The 14,562-nt window shown below is 43.4% G+C and overlaps 1 protein-coding gene across 1 annotated transcript in view; it reads left to right on the plus strand.

Annotated features, from left to right (window-relative positions):
• The window catches only part of LOC143935835 (NXPE family member 1-like), a 40,808-nt gene that overhangs the window by 13,247 nt on the left and 12,999 nt on the right, over window positions 1-14,562 (plus strand). The window contains exon 2 of the mRNA XM_077459953.1: window positions 2,042-2,103. The gene's annotated coding sequence lies outside the window, so the exon portion shown is untranslated. The remainder of the gene's footprint in view (window positions 1-2,041; window positions 2,104-14,562) is intronic.

Here is a 14,562-nt window from a genome sequence, read left to right on the forward strand (position 1 = left end):
CTTGATATACCGTATTTATCGGCGTATAATACACACCCCAAGTTTAGGAGGGAAGTTTAAGGAAAAAAAACATACATTTTAAATGCCCATCAATGCACCCTTATCAGCGTCCATCTGCAGCTTTCTCCAGTGTCGATCTGCAGCCTTGTACACTTTCCATCTGCAGCCTTGTACACTTTCCATCTGCAGCCTTGCCCAGTGTCCATCTGCAGCCTTGCCCAAAATTGCAACATGATGGGCTTTTAAATTTAGCACCGCCAAGATACACAGATGTCGTGTGTATTTGGCTCCTCTCGGCTCCTCCCCGCTGTCCTTGAGGACAATGGGAGGACATATACCGAGCCAAGCCAAATGTACTGTGTACTTGGCTACTCGACTCCCCTGCAGTCACGCTCCGTCCTGCCTCTTGGCCCGGCTGCTATGATGGGCACGACACTGGTCCAATGGTGGGACTGAGAGCGGAGCCGAGCCTAGCCGAGTACACAGTACACTCGACTCGGCTCGGTCATGATTTTCCCCTGATTTTAAGGGGACAAAAGTGTTTGTTATACACAGATAAGTAGTCACAGGTACAGTGAGGAAAAACGTTAAAATGGAGCCTGTGACATCATTACATCCATCTAGGAAGAAGTTCACAAGCCGCTGGAGACACAGGGCCGATGATCTGCGGTTGTTTCAGTGATTCAGGGATTGTCCATCTTTATCATGCAAGCGCTTTACCTGCATGCACCAGGAAAGTGCATCTGTAAATGTGAGTTCTTTACTGTGGTTTTATTAAAAGTTGTTTTTAAAGGTAAAACACTATGTTGATTTTTTTCTGCCTTATGACATATAACTACGAGAAACATCATCTGAGTGATTGGGAGTTCTTATGAGGATAGAGGAACAACAGATTTCTGGAATTATACCCCTGAGGGGAAGGTACCATTAGACCCTATGGTGGGTCTTCATGTGAGGTGAGCACCAGGGGCGGACTGACAACTCATGGGGCCCCCAGACAATAGGAGATTATGGGGCCCCCAGGCAATAGGAGATTAATGGGCCACACAGTATACACGCTCATACAGTATACACACACAGACACACAATATACACACACAGTATACACACACACACATACAGTATACACACACACACACACAATATACATACAGTATACACAAACAGAATACACATACACACACTGAAAAGGTACTGGAGAGGCAGGGCAGCTATAATCTTGGGATTTTATAAAAAACACAGATTTTTACATACTGCCCCTGGTTCTATTGAGGCTGGCAACCCTGATAGGGCCCCTTAGTGGCATGGGGCCCTCGGCAGTGCCCGAGTGCCCTAATGGTCAGTCCGCTCCTGGTGAGCACATATAGAGACTGGTGTAGGAAACGGTGGTATGCTTGATCACTTATTTTGGATTTGGCACTGACACGTGCACTGAGAGGAATTTTTCTTTAAGATTCAATGTCTTGAATCTACTAGCAACAGTCACTATATATATATATATATATATATATATATATATATATATATATATATATATATATATATATATATATATATATATATATATATATATATATATATATATATATATATATATATATATACACATAAAACATGAAAATGCGCCACTTTACAGGCTTACTATAGACACCCCCCAGGCACAATATTTAAAGGAATATTTCATTTTTATTGTTTCGCTTTAAGCATTAAAAAAAATCACTCCTCCCGAAAAAATTGCCATTTTTAATAAAACAAAAATTTGCATTTTGCATTGATACATGTCCCCTGGGGCAGGACCCGGGTCCCCATACACTTTTTATAACAATAGCTTGCATATAAGCCTTTAAAACAAGCACTTTTGATTATTCATGTTTGTGTGCCATAGACTTTAACGGTGTTTGTGTGTTCTGCCAAATTGGCCACATTTTTCTTTATGTATTAAAAGTCATACTACTAGCTTCCATATTATACAAAGGAAAAACATTCCGCTGAATAGTCATAAATTTCAATAAAGTAGAATATTAATCTTTTTTTTTTCCAGGGACAATATTGCTATTGAAATCCCCAAAAACTTTGAAACCATCAGTGTGTTTTCATGTACAGGTGCGTAATCCTTCAAATTTGTAAATCGTTGGAAATATATTGCATTTGGTTTCAGAGGCGTCCACCCAGGGTTAATTCTGCGGTAGCATAAGGTGAAAATCATAATTATTTACCCAACACATTCTTTTGGATCTCCATCTTTCCACAAGGGGTTTATGAGAAACGGCCATGTTTGGGCTTAACCACTGCAGCCCCGGGAAGGATTTACCCCCTTCCTGACCAGAGCACTTTTTGCGATTCGGAACTGCGTTGTTTTTAACTGACAATTGCACGGTTGTGTGATGTTGTACCCAAACAAAATTGATGTCCTTTTTTTCCCCACAAATAGAGCTTTCTTTTGGTGGTATTTGATCACCTCTGCGGTTTTTGTTTTTTGCACTATAAACAAAAAAAGAGTGACAATTTAAAAAAAAAAAAAACGCACTTTACTTTTTGCTATAATACATATTCCCCAAAAATATATATAAAAAATTGTTTTTCCTCAGTTTAGGCCAATACATATTCTTCAACATATTTTTGGTAAAAAAAAAATCACATTAAGTGTTTATTGAAAAAGTTATAGCGTCTACAAAATAGGGGATAGAGTTATGGCATTTTTATTAATACATTTTTTTTACTAGTAATGGCGGCGATCAGCGATTTTTATCGTGACTGCGAAATTATGGCGGACACATCGGACAATTCTGACACATTTTTGGGACCATATAGCATTAATATAGCGATCAATGCTATAAAATTGCATTACTGTAAAAATGTCACTGGCAGTGAAGGGGTTAGCCACTAGGGGGCTGGCGGGGGTTAAGTGTGTCCCGGAGCTTGTTTCTAACTGTCTGGGGGATGGGCTAGTGACACGATTGCGGGTATCCCCGCGGACTCGGTCATGGAGCTCTCGGCAGGTGTGCGCACGGCGGAAAATTCAAAGTAACGTACAGGTATGTTACTTTGCCCAGCCATGCCATTCTACCGACGTATATATACAGGCGGCAGGCGGCAAGCGGTTAAATAAGAAACTGTACATTTTGGTTTTAAGAATTTTCTTTCTGCAGATTTACCTTTGAAAGATTCATATTAACTCCCTTATTTATATTTATTTCATTTGTCTGAGGATGAGTTAAGATGCCACCTAACGTCTGGCAATAACATGTGCTTGAATTTAAGGCAATAACCTGTGATGTTTTCCAGCTCCTAGATAAAGATAACACAGAACTATGTGGTTCACTAAATACCTCTAAACACCTCTAAACTATGGAGGTCTATTATTTTTGTAGTGCTACCCCCATAGGGGCTGCAGATTTTCAGTAAATTTCTGTTAAAAGTAGTAAGAGTGGAGCAATCATCAAGGGGGACACCTGGGGCTCTGGGAATGTGTGGGGGGGGGGGTCTCTGATGACCAGAGACCATCTTCCACATAAGGAATACACTAGGGCAGGGGTGCCCAACCAGTGGCCCTCGGAGCCCTCTGATGTGGCCCATAACCTCCTGCTCTGGGATGGCTGATTGACAAGCCCAGATTGCGGATCACCGACCTGTCATCCTAGAGCATCAGTGTTGTGAATGAAGTCGGCAGTATCGAAAGCAAGTGGCTGCAGAGCAGAGCCACATTAGCTGATGCTTCCTGTATAGCGCTGACAAATATGGGCATATCTGTTCTGCAGTGGGTACTGGTCTACTTTCAAACTGATCCGCAAGTGCACAGCCTACCTCCAGTCCAACATAAAGGGGATCCATCCCCTTCCACCAGGGTGGATTGGGTGGATTGGATCGAGGGACCCATATGGTAGAGTGGGCTTTGTCCGTGTCTGCTCTCCATATGCAAAGTGGACACAGACCCGTCATAAGCCCACTCCACTCATTGTGGCCGGTTACTAAGTCACTAAGTGGCCCTCACTCTTCAACAGGTTGGGCATCCCTGAACTAGGGTAAGGGGGGGAGTGTGGGTTTATGATATAGGGGGGAAACCTTTATATCAGTAGATGGTCAGAGACTGCAGACATGGTACAAGAGATGGTCAGAGACTGAGGACATGATACAAGAGATCAATGCAGCCTCACCATTGCCCATCAAATGCAGCCTCACCGTACCCATCAATGCAGCCTCACTTTGCCCATCATTGCAGCCTCATTGTGCCCATCATTGCAGCCTCACTTTGCCCATCATTGAAGCCTCAATATGCCCATCATTGCAGCCTCACTGTGCCCATCATTGCTGCTTCACCGTGCCCACCATTGCCGCCTTACCGTGCCTTCATTGCAGCCTCAACGTGCTCTCGTTGCAGCCTCACCATCATTGCAGCCTTACTGTGCCCATCATTACCACCTTACTGTGCCCATCATCGCCGCCTTACTGTGCCCATCATTGCTGCCTCACCATGCCCATCATTGCAGCCACCACCGTGCCCATCATTGCAGCCTCACGTGCCCATCATTGCAGCCTCACTGTGCTCATCATTGCTGCCTTACCATGCCCTTATTGCAGCCTCACCGGAATTGCCGCCTTACTGTGCCCTCAATGCAGGCTCCCTCGTCATCATTGAAGCCTTACCGTGCCCTCATTGCAACCTCCCTCACCATCATTGCATCCTTACTTTGTCCTCATTGCAGCCTCCCTCAGCATTATTGCAGCCTTACTGTGCCCTCATTGCAGCCTCACCAGTCAGTGTGTGCATTGCGTACACCGGACATCTTCCTCCTTCTAGACCAACTCCTGTGATAGACAGAACACTGCGTCTATCAAACGAGCTAGGAGGAGGGCAGAACTTTTATCACAGCACGGCCAAATTTTTCACACTCAGCTCCGGGACACAGCGGTCTCCCACTGTGTGACAAGTAGGCAGGAGGAGAGGGAGAAGGAGGGAGGGGAGCACTGCAGCCACAGCATAGATCAAAGTGGCCTCAGGGCAAACAGCCTACCAGGAAACGTCCCGGTATCCTGGTAAGCCAGTCCAGCCCTGGGTACATGTAACACAGTTGGAGGACAATCTTCTCCTTAAGTATGTGCTAGTATTGCACAGTCTAGAGCCCCTTACAGCTGAAGACCATGATGCAGGTTTTTTGGAGGTCTGGGTACCTTGCACCAAGCACAGTAACCAATGCAGATTCCCAACACACAGATTCAAGGATCAACTGAGGGACCTTTCACACGTAGACCGTTCAGATTCACCTGTCAGTTTTTTTTCAGGCGGACCTGAACGAACGCTCCATACATCTCTATGGAGTGACGTCAGTGATGACATGTCCGCTGACATCAGATCTGCCTCGATCTGCTCCGCTAAATCCAGATGGATGGAAACCCTATTACGGACAGGCGGTCCATTTTCATCCAAACCCCCATAGATAGAGAAGAGTGGAGATCTGACAGGTCCATTTCTGCACAGTGTGCAGAGATGGACTTGTCATCCACCATCTCAGCGGGGATCAACGGATCGATCCCTGCTGAGCAGGCGGATGTTTGAAAACGGATCCGCACATGTGAAAAGGGGCCTTAAGGTTGCTACTCACACGTCCCCAGGACTGCTGCTGGCTTCCAGCTTCCTCTGGACACAATGCAGTGAGTGAGATGTCACCTCTCAGGACCAGATTCCTGGTGATGTAGTTATGCAGTCTGTTTCTGAGTAAAGTCCCTTACTCCTGGAGCTTCGGAGGCTCCAGGACCAGCTGCATGTCAGGGGCTGCTGGATAGCAGCAGCCCTGCACCTCTGGAATCCTTCTGGGGAAAAGGAAACCAGCTTTTTAGTGTCTCAAAATATTTATCTCTATTCCAGCCCCCTTCTGGACACTCATCTCCTACTCATCTCCAGGGATTGGCTGGGGGTATAAATATTCAGGCTGGTTATTGGAGTTCTCCCTCCCTAAAATCTAGAAGCTTGCTCTAGAGGCAATAGGGTGTCATAAATAAAATTCATATTCACCCATCAAATTCTCAGATTGAACAGTCAGTTTAGAAATACAGAGCAGGCCATCACAAACAACATCAACACAACACAGCCCAACGCAAGCAAAGAGGGTCAGTAATTAGCCATGGTGGCCTGTAAAAACTCTTAATGGTAAATATCATTAAAGCACAATTAAACTTTGTTATAGAATTGTATTAAAAATAAATGAGCCTCCTGGAGGTTTTTGCCTTAGTGTGGCATAGTATACACTGCATTATAGGACAATATGGCCGACTTACCTTTCAAGCAATGCCATCCAGGGAGCCTGCTGGTCAGGGGCATTTCCATCTTCTCCTGATTTTCCCTCTGGGTTCGCTCAATTTGGCCACATGAATGGCCAGGGTGCAATGATGTCACTCCCACGCATTCGCACAGGAGTCACATCATCATAGCACAGTGCAGGGCTATACAGTAAATGTATGCTGTGCTGCGCTGACAGGCAGGGAAAAAGGTTTGTGGCAAAAGAGACCGGAAAACCCCACCTGTCAGTGGTTTGTAAAATTTTTGAGTTTATTCCACTTTAAGGCAGTTCCAGTTTGCAGTGTTTCTGAAACAGTCCAGGTCTAAGTAATTACATTTATTAAACCTTCCAAGTCAACAACACATTAACCAAGGCTATATGTCATGTCATGAATACATTATTTTAGCAAACAGAGGAAAGCATGACACATTTTGTAACCACTTTACTAAGGGGTAGGGATGAGCCGAACACCCCCCTGTTCGGTTCGCACCAGAACCTGCGAACAGACCTAAACTTGGTGTGAACTTTAGAACCCTATTAAAGTCTATGGGACTCGAACGTTCACAATCTAAAGTGCTCATTTTAAAGGGCAATATGCAGGTTACTGTCCTAAAAAGTGTTTGGGGACCCGGGTCCTGCCCCAGGGGACATGGATCAATGCAAAAAAAAGTTTTAAAAACGGACGTTTTTTCAGGAGCAGTGATTTTAATAATGATTTTCCTGCACAAATGACACTTTGTGCAGGGACAGTTCTAAGCACCAGAAACATGCGCCCCTTCACAGGCATACTATAGATACCCCCCAGCTACGAAATTTAAAGGAATATTACACTTTTATTGTTTCACTTTAATCATTATTAAAATCACTGCTCCTGAAAAAACGGCAGTTTTTAAAACTTTTTTTGCATTGATCCATGTCCCCTGGGGCAGGACCCGGGTCCCCAAACACTTTTTAGGACAGTAACCTGCATATTACCCTTTAAAATTAGCACTTTAGATTTCTCCCATAGACTTGTATAGGGTGTTCCGGCTTTTCAAATTTGCTGCGAACAGCCCAAATTGTTCACTGTTCGCTGAACAGGCGAACAGGCAATGTTCGAGTAGAACATGAGTTCGACTCGAACTCGAAGCTCATCCCTACTCAGGGGCAACAAAAAGCTTGTGCAACTGTAGCTTGTCAACTCTCCATTTAATCGAATTAATGCACTTACACTAAAAATCGTTCTGAGGACCAGTGATTCTGATATTGTATGCTACATTGTTCCAGATATCTATGTTAGTCAGCCCTTGTAGAAAGCCAACCTGGGGTTTCCCAGGGCACGGAGTCAAGTTTCTAGTCTGCTACTTTACTAAGGCCCCTGATGGTTAGTATGGACTTACAGCAACTTACAGTTACTTCACCACAGTCCTCCTGACTGATGCTCCCAGTCCTCCAGACTGATTCTTAGGAGATCTCTCTGTCCTGCTGTTATCACACTTGCTCCCTTACATCCAGGAAAGGATTCCTCTGTGTGTTGTAGATGGTCCCTCCAGCACACGAGTCTCAGGCCCGAGGTCACCCCCCCAGACTGGGGCCCTCCTCAAAAATACTGCAAACTGTCCTTTCAAGATTCCATCCTCTACTTCTAGAAGCTTTTCCAAGGTTCCAGAGATCAGGGGGAGTTGCTAGAGGTGCTGCTTTATGAGTCATCCAGTCTACCTCATCCCTGAGCTAGATTCAGCCAAGGCTTAGCTACTAGCCAAGCCACATTTACCTACTCTACAGCTTACAAAAAAACTATCTACACCTAGCACACTAAGCTAGAGGGTGCTATACTCAGTTCTTCAGTTGGGAATGGAACATCAATCTGGAACAGGTCAGGGTGTTAGGCCAACCTAGTCTGTGAAGAAACGTCAAAGGTAGCAATGTGCCCTGCTGTCCATGCAAAGTTTACCCATGGCTGAACACTTTCACATCAGTCCTTCACAGGTAAAACTGAGGGTTTGGCAATCTCTTTAAGTGGCCATCAGCTCCTCTGACAACAACAGAGTGGCTCTTTGTGGGTTGTCCTGCTTTAACAATCACCACCCTGTCTTTGTAGATTGCTCTCGTCAGCCTCCATTCCTGTCGAATGTCCTGGAACTGGACCCAGGATTGGTCACAATATAGAACCTGCAGAGGCTTGGGGACATGCATGTACTCCCACACCAGGTCATCCTCCCACTCTCCCGAGGAGTTCTCAATGATGTCCATGATGTCAGAAGGGACATAGAAATAGTCCAGAACCCACTCCAGAGCTGGTTTTTGCTGCACTTCCCACTGGTACCTGTAAAACCTGGGCAGTTCTATTGGCTTTCCCTTCCCAGGAAGAACAGGGACATTAAATGACCTCACTACCCACTGCATGTACTCAGCTTCTCTGGTCTTTGTAGTAGAGGGTCTGTTGAGGAAAGTCTGTCTGACACTGACTAGGGTCTGCGCAGCTCCTCAGGGCCCTTCAGATGGATCTGGTACATTCAACATCTCGGACAGTACTTCCACCTTCTACTGAGAGTGTCCCCACTCCCACTCCTCCTCTGAGCTACTGTGTGATGACCAATCCACAAACTTGTTATCCAAGGGCCCAAATTCTGTTTGCTGTCTGGGCGACCTCCAGTCTATACATCCACCACTACCATTCCCCACTGGCTCACCTGAAGACAAACTGTCTTCCTGCAGAGGCTCCTTCCTGCTGTAGCTAGTAGGGTTAGCAGGGGGCTTCCAACTCTCTTCCCCGATGTTGCTTTTCTTTGCAGGGGAGTCACCAGCCTCAGACTCAGCCCCGCCTTAAGCAGAGACTTTAGGGCCTGTTCCAGGCTTCTGGGACTTCCATGACTGTACTGTGCAAAGGCCTGACTGCAGGTACACATTGTAGTTCAGTGGCTCTGCCTGGTGGGTGGTTCGTCACAGTGCCCGCACCGGATCCAGTCACTAACTACAGCAGTTGGTATTCAGAAGCCGGGACATAGTAGACACAGTTTCTCCATCCCTTTAATCATTTTGAGAGCGAATCCCCCTCAATGCTCCCGTCTGACACCAGTGTCCACTAGTGTCAGCTTTTGCAGATCAAGCAACAATGTCAACACTGGGTACTCACGTGCACCTTCCGGCCTCTTGCTCATCTCTCTCTCTGTTAGCAGGGCATGCTGAGTCTCCTCCAGGGCGTGGCTCCACCCCTAAGCTTCCAGACTGGCTGGACCTAACTCCTTCACTGCACTTCCACCAGTGGTCACTGGTCCCAGCACCACATCTTCAGGCTCTGACAGCCCTCCTGGCTGCAGCAGTTTCTTTCACTAGCCCTCCTGGCTACTTAACCACAGACCTCCTGACTGATGTTCCCAGTCCTCCAGACTGATATTTGATATACTGATAAATGATATACTGATATTCTGATCCAGAGGAGGAAGCAATTTGTTTTTCTAGTTAAAGGTCTGCCGTGACCGGAGGGAGAAGGCGGAGCCGAGCCGAGAGGTAATGCTGGCTTAGAGCTCCATTCTCAGCAGGACAACAAAGCCATATAACGGCGGAGGTAACTTGACCCTCTGCACATATATCATACCAAACGGTAGATAAATATCCCTACCTTACATAGGTGACATTCGGGGGGGTCAGAGGAGACTCATGAGGCAGAAAATTAACAAGAAAGCGCCGCCTCACACATACAGCAGTATGGCACTGAAACCCTCCCCCTCTGAGGGGAGACACAGTGAGGAGAACAAACAGACAACCCCTTCTGCTGCTTTACATAAAGATGTTCTCTCATTAAAGGCACATAGTCTCTCTAACCAAATACCTGAGAAAAATATGTCAGTTCTGGAGAATTTAGAACTTTCCATACAAAAAGACTTATCCCCTCCTGTAATGCTGAAACAAATAGAAAATCTGCTTCAAAAATCACTAAAATCCACTGCAGATACCATCACCACAAAACTTACTAAAGAAATTAGAGAGCTTGATCAGCGTACATCAGCACTGGAAATTAGAGAAAACGATCTGTAAAATTATACATCTAACATTGCCTCAGAAATTGATTTTCTTAAAGAGGAAAATGACATTTTACAATCCAAATTGGAGGATTTTGAAAACCGTGCAAGACGCTCCAATATACGTATTAGGCCGCGTACACACGGGCGGATTGTCTGGCCAACTAAGTTCGTCAGACAATCCGACAGACAGTCCGTCCTACTTTTGAATGACTTGACCACACACGATGAACAGACAGTCCGCTGAAAGCTTGCGCGATGACGTGTACAGCACGTACGACGGGACTAGAAATACGATGTCCAATACACTGCAATGCAACCTTCGGCCGTGTAAATCCTTTCTGAGCATGCGCCATACTTAGTCCGTCCAACTTGCCTACTCACGAGCGGACTGTCCGCTGAAACCAAGTTTGGACGGACTGTATTACGGAAATTCTGAAAGACTTAGTCCGCCAGACTGTCCGCTGAAAAAGTCCGCTGAAGCCCACACACGAGCGGATTGTCCGCTGAAACACGTTTCAGCGGACTAAGTTGGACAGACAGTCCGCCCGTGTGTACGCGGCCTTAGAGGAGTACCCGAATCTGTGACTGATTTAAACGGTGCTATTACTGCACTTTTTCAAGAATTACAACCAGCTATCCCACTAGAGTGTCTTGAAATGGACCGGGTTCATAGAGCCCTAGCACCAAAGAAAACAGATGGTCCTCCCCGTCACATTATCGCAAAATTGCATTTCTACCGCACTAATGAACTACTGCTAAATACAGCTAGAAATAAAGATCCCCTAATTTTCCAGGGTCATAAATATCAATTATTCACAGACCTCTCACAAATTACAATCAACAAAAGAAGAACCCTGAAACCACTACTGCAAATATTACAGCGAATTGACATAATCTACCAATGGGGCTTTCCGTTTCTCAGTGCGTTTTACTTTCCAAAGTCGGAAATATATGTGCCGAAACAGCTAAGGACCTGCAAACTTCTTTACAGAAACTAGGGATGATAAACACATCAAGAGATGCTGCGGACACTCGCCAAAAATCATCCTCATATGCTGATAATCCCTCCTCTGCTTCCAGAAGAGAAGAAGACTACAATCCACAGAAAAGAAGTCGCATACAATCTCCACCTCCGGATCCAGATCTGGCTGACACTATGGACTGATAAACACCTGTACTGAGGCTACTATCTTGCCTTTTCAACAGAATGGCTACTGCCGAGTTTTTTCTCTGACTTCCAATCAATATTTTTATCATAATCTTATTTAAGAAATGTTCCTAATAATTTAGGCACCTTATTATAACCGTTTTTTTTTCTCTCTCTTCGCTTCTTTGTCTCTGAGGTTGCCTTAATCTTATATTTTTATTTTTTTCTTGAAAAATGAAATTATATGATTGGCTCTTGGTGTTCTGCAGGGAAGTTCCTTGCACCCTCTCTTCCTACCCTCAGCAGCTCGGTGTACACTGGGCAGTTGACAGTTGCTCATGTACCCTTGGAGGGAGAGTTTTTCTCCTCCCAACTGACACATTAAGAACATTGATATGTTAAGATATATTTCAATATTGTATATTAATTGTATTTTATTTTTCAGTCATTATCTCCTTTCCCCTCCCTCCCTCCACCCCTATACTCTGGAGACAAATCATTTCTTATATGACACACGTTCTAACATAAACACCAACATATATTTACTTTTCCCAACTCCATGGCCCCATTAAACATCATATCATTAAATACTCAGGGACTAAACGTCCCACACAAACGCACTAAAGCCTTCCACACATTTTCATCCAAAAAAGCACATATAGTTTGCCTCCATTTTGCGTCACAATCCACTCCAAAATTTTTCAGTAAAGACTACCTCCAAGTATACACAGCTTCGGCCTCCTCTAAAAAACGAGGCGTGCTTATAGCTTTCCATCACAATACACCATTTTCACTAATGAAGGAAATCAAGGATCCAGAAGGTCGTTACTTGATTCTTAAAGGACACCTACTTGATACCGCTATCACCATTACATCATACTACGCTCCTAACAAAAATCCTATTTCTTTTCTTTCTCATTCATTTCAAACTATAGAACACCACAAAATAGGTACTACAATTCTATGTGGAGATTCTAATCAGACCATATTTCCATTTTTGGATAAATCACCAATCCCACAGTCACATACAGCAGACAAACAACTCTTATCAAAACTAATTACAAAACATAACCTAGTAGATACTTGGAGAGAATTGAATCCAACCAAGAGACAATACACACATTACTCGTTCCCTCGTCGCTCATTCTCTAGGATAGACCATATATTTATGTCCATAGGGCTAATTCCAGAAATAGCATCTACAAAAATTATTCCAATCCCATGGTCCGATCATAGTGCGCTTTACATTACTGTTGCCTCTATAATTCCAAAAAAAAAAAGATCCAACATGGATATTAAGAGATTTCCTACTCAAAAATCCAGCTCATAAAAATAATATTGAAATTGCGCTCAAAGATTATATAAAATATAACTCCACACCTGACGTCTCTCCGACTACATTATGGGAAGCACACAAACCTGTTCTCCGTGGCATATGTCTACAGCAAGCAAACATATTCAACAGAGAGCGGAAAATACTTTGTCAGACTTTAGAAACAAATTTCAATAAATGTCACACAGCATTCCAAAATAACCCTTCTTCTTTATCTAAAATAAATCTTGACAAAGCTAAATTGGAATTTGATCTATTCCTTACTGAAGCAGCGGATAAAACCATCAAGAGATCACAACACAATTTCTATATCAATGAGAATAAACCTCACAGACTATTAGCAAGGGCATTAAAATCCTGCCAGAACCCAACGAAACTGATACGTCTGAAAATCTCTAGGGGGGTATACACAAATAATCCTTTAAAAATATTACAAAAATTCAAAACACAATTATTAAAAAAAATGTATACTCTTCTAATAATGAGTTGGACCCTTCTAGAGCGAATGATTTTTTTCTCTCATATATCTCTACTGACATCTAAAACACAAATGGAAATGATGGAGGAACCAGTATCAATTATAGAGGTATCTGAAGTTATCAAAAATCTGAAACTAAATAAAAGGCCAGGTCCTGATGGTTTTTCTGCACTGTATTACAAAACGTTTGTAGACACCCTATCTCCAGTCTTGACAAACACTTTTAATTCCCTTTTGGAAGGTCATTCTTTTAGAAGTGAAACCCTAACTGCAATTATCTGTATGCTCCCTAAGCCTCACACAGACGATTCAATATGGTCTAATTATCGCCCTATTTCGTTACTAAATTTGGACATAAAAATTTTAGCCAAAATTCTAGCTAACAGATTAAATACTATTATAGGCAATCTTATACATCGTGATCAAGTGGGCTTCATTCCATTACGTCAAGCAGGAGATAATATTAGACGTGCAACACTCCTGTCACATGCCGCTAAAAAAAGACTTATTCCCACTTGTTTTCTTTCTTTAGATATTATGAAAGCTTTTGACACAGTATCATGGTCATATATAAACTATACCCTTTCCAAATGGGGATTCGGCCCTCATTTTTTACGATGGATCTCTAATTTGTATCAAGATCCCAAAGCTTATATCAGATATGCAGGGTACAAATCGGACGAGTTTAATATACTGAGGGGGACTCGTCAAGGATGTCCACTTTCGCCATTATTATTTGCTTTACTCATTGAACCTTTAGCACAAAGAATTAGGATGGAACCCACTATAACAGGTATTGAAATGGGTGGCTTTCATCATAAGCTCTGTTTATTCGCAGACAATAGTCTCCTTTTTCTATCTTCTCCACATGTTTCGGCCCCAAATCTTATGGTTGTACCACAAGAATTCTCATTTATTTCGGGCCTTAAGGTCAATATTCAAAAATATTCAGCATTAAACATTTCACTTGTCGAGAAAGATAAACAATCTTTACAAAATTCACTACCCTTTAAGTGGGTAGATCATAGCCTCCCATATCTGGGTGTGCAGTTTACTCCTAACCCCTCCGATTTATTTGCAGCTAATTACCCAGCTCTATTAAAAAATATTACAAGGTCGTTATCTAATTGGTAATCAATGCCGATATCATGGTTTGGGAAAATCAATATCATAAAAATGTCTGTTCTTCCGAAATTTTTATATTTATTCAGAATTCTCCCGATTCATATTCCTGCATATTTTCTTAGGCTGATTCAACAAAAAGTAACGAAATTTACGTGGGGGAAAATAAAACCCAGACTTCACAAAAAAACACTTATTCTCCC

The sequence above is a fragment of the Lithobates pipiens genome, unplaced genomic scaffold, assembly GCF_037356315.1.
Source record: "Lithobates pipiens isolate NorthernLeopardFrog02 unplaced genomic scaffold, aLitPip1_a1.2 Scaffold_28, whole genome shotgun sequence".
Classification (NCBI taxonomy): domain Eukaryota; kingdom Metazoa; phylum Chordata; class Amphibia; order Anura; family Ranidae; genus Lithobates; species Lithobates pipiens.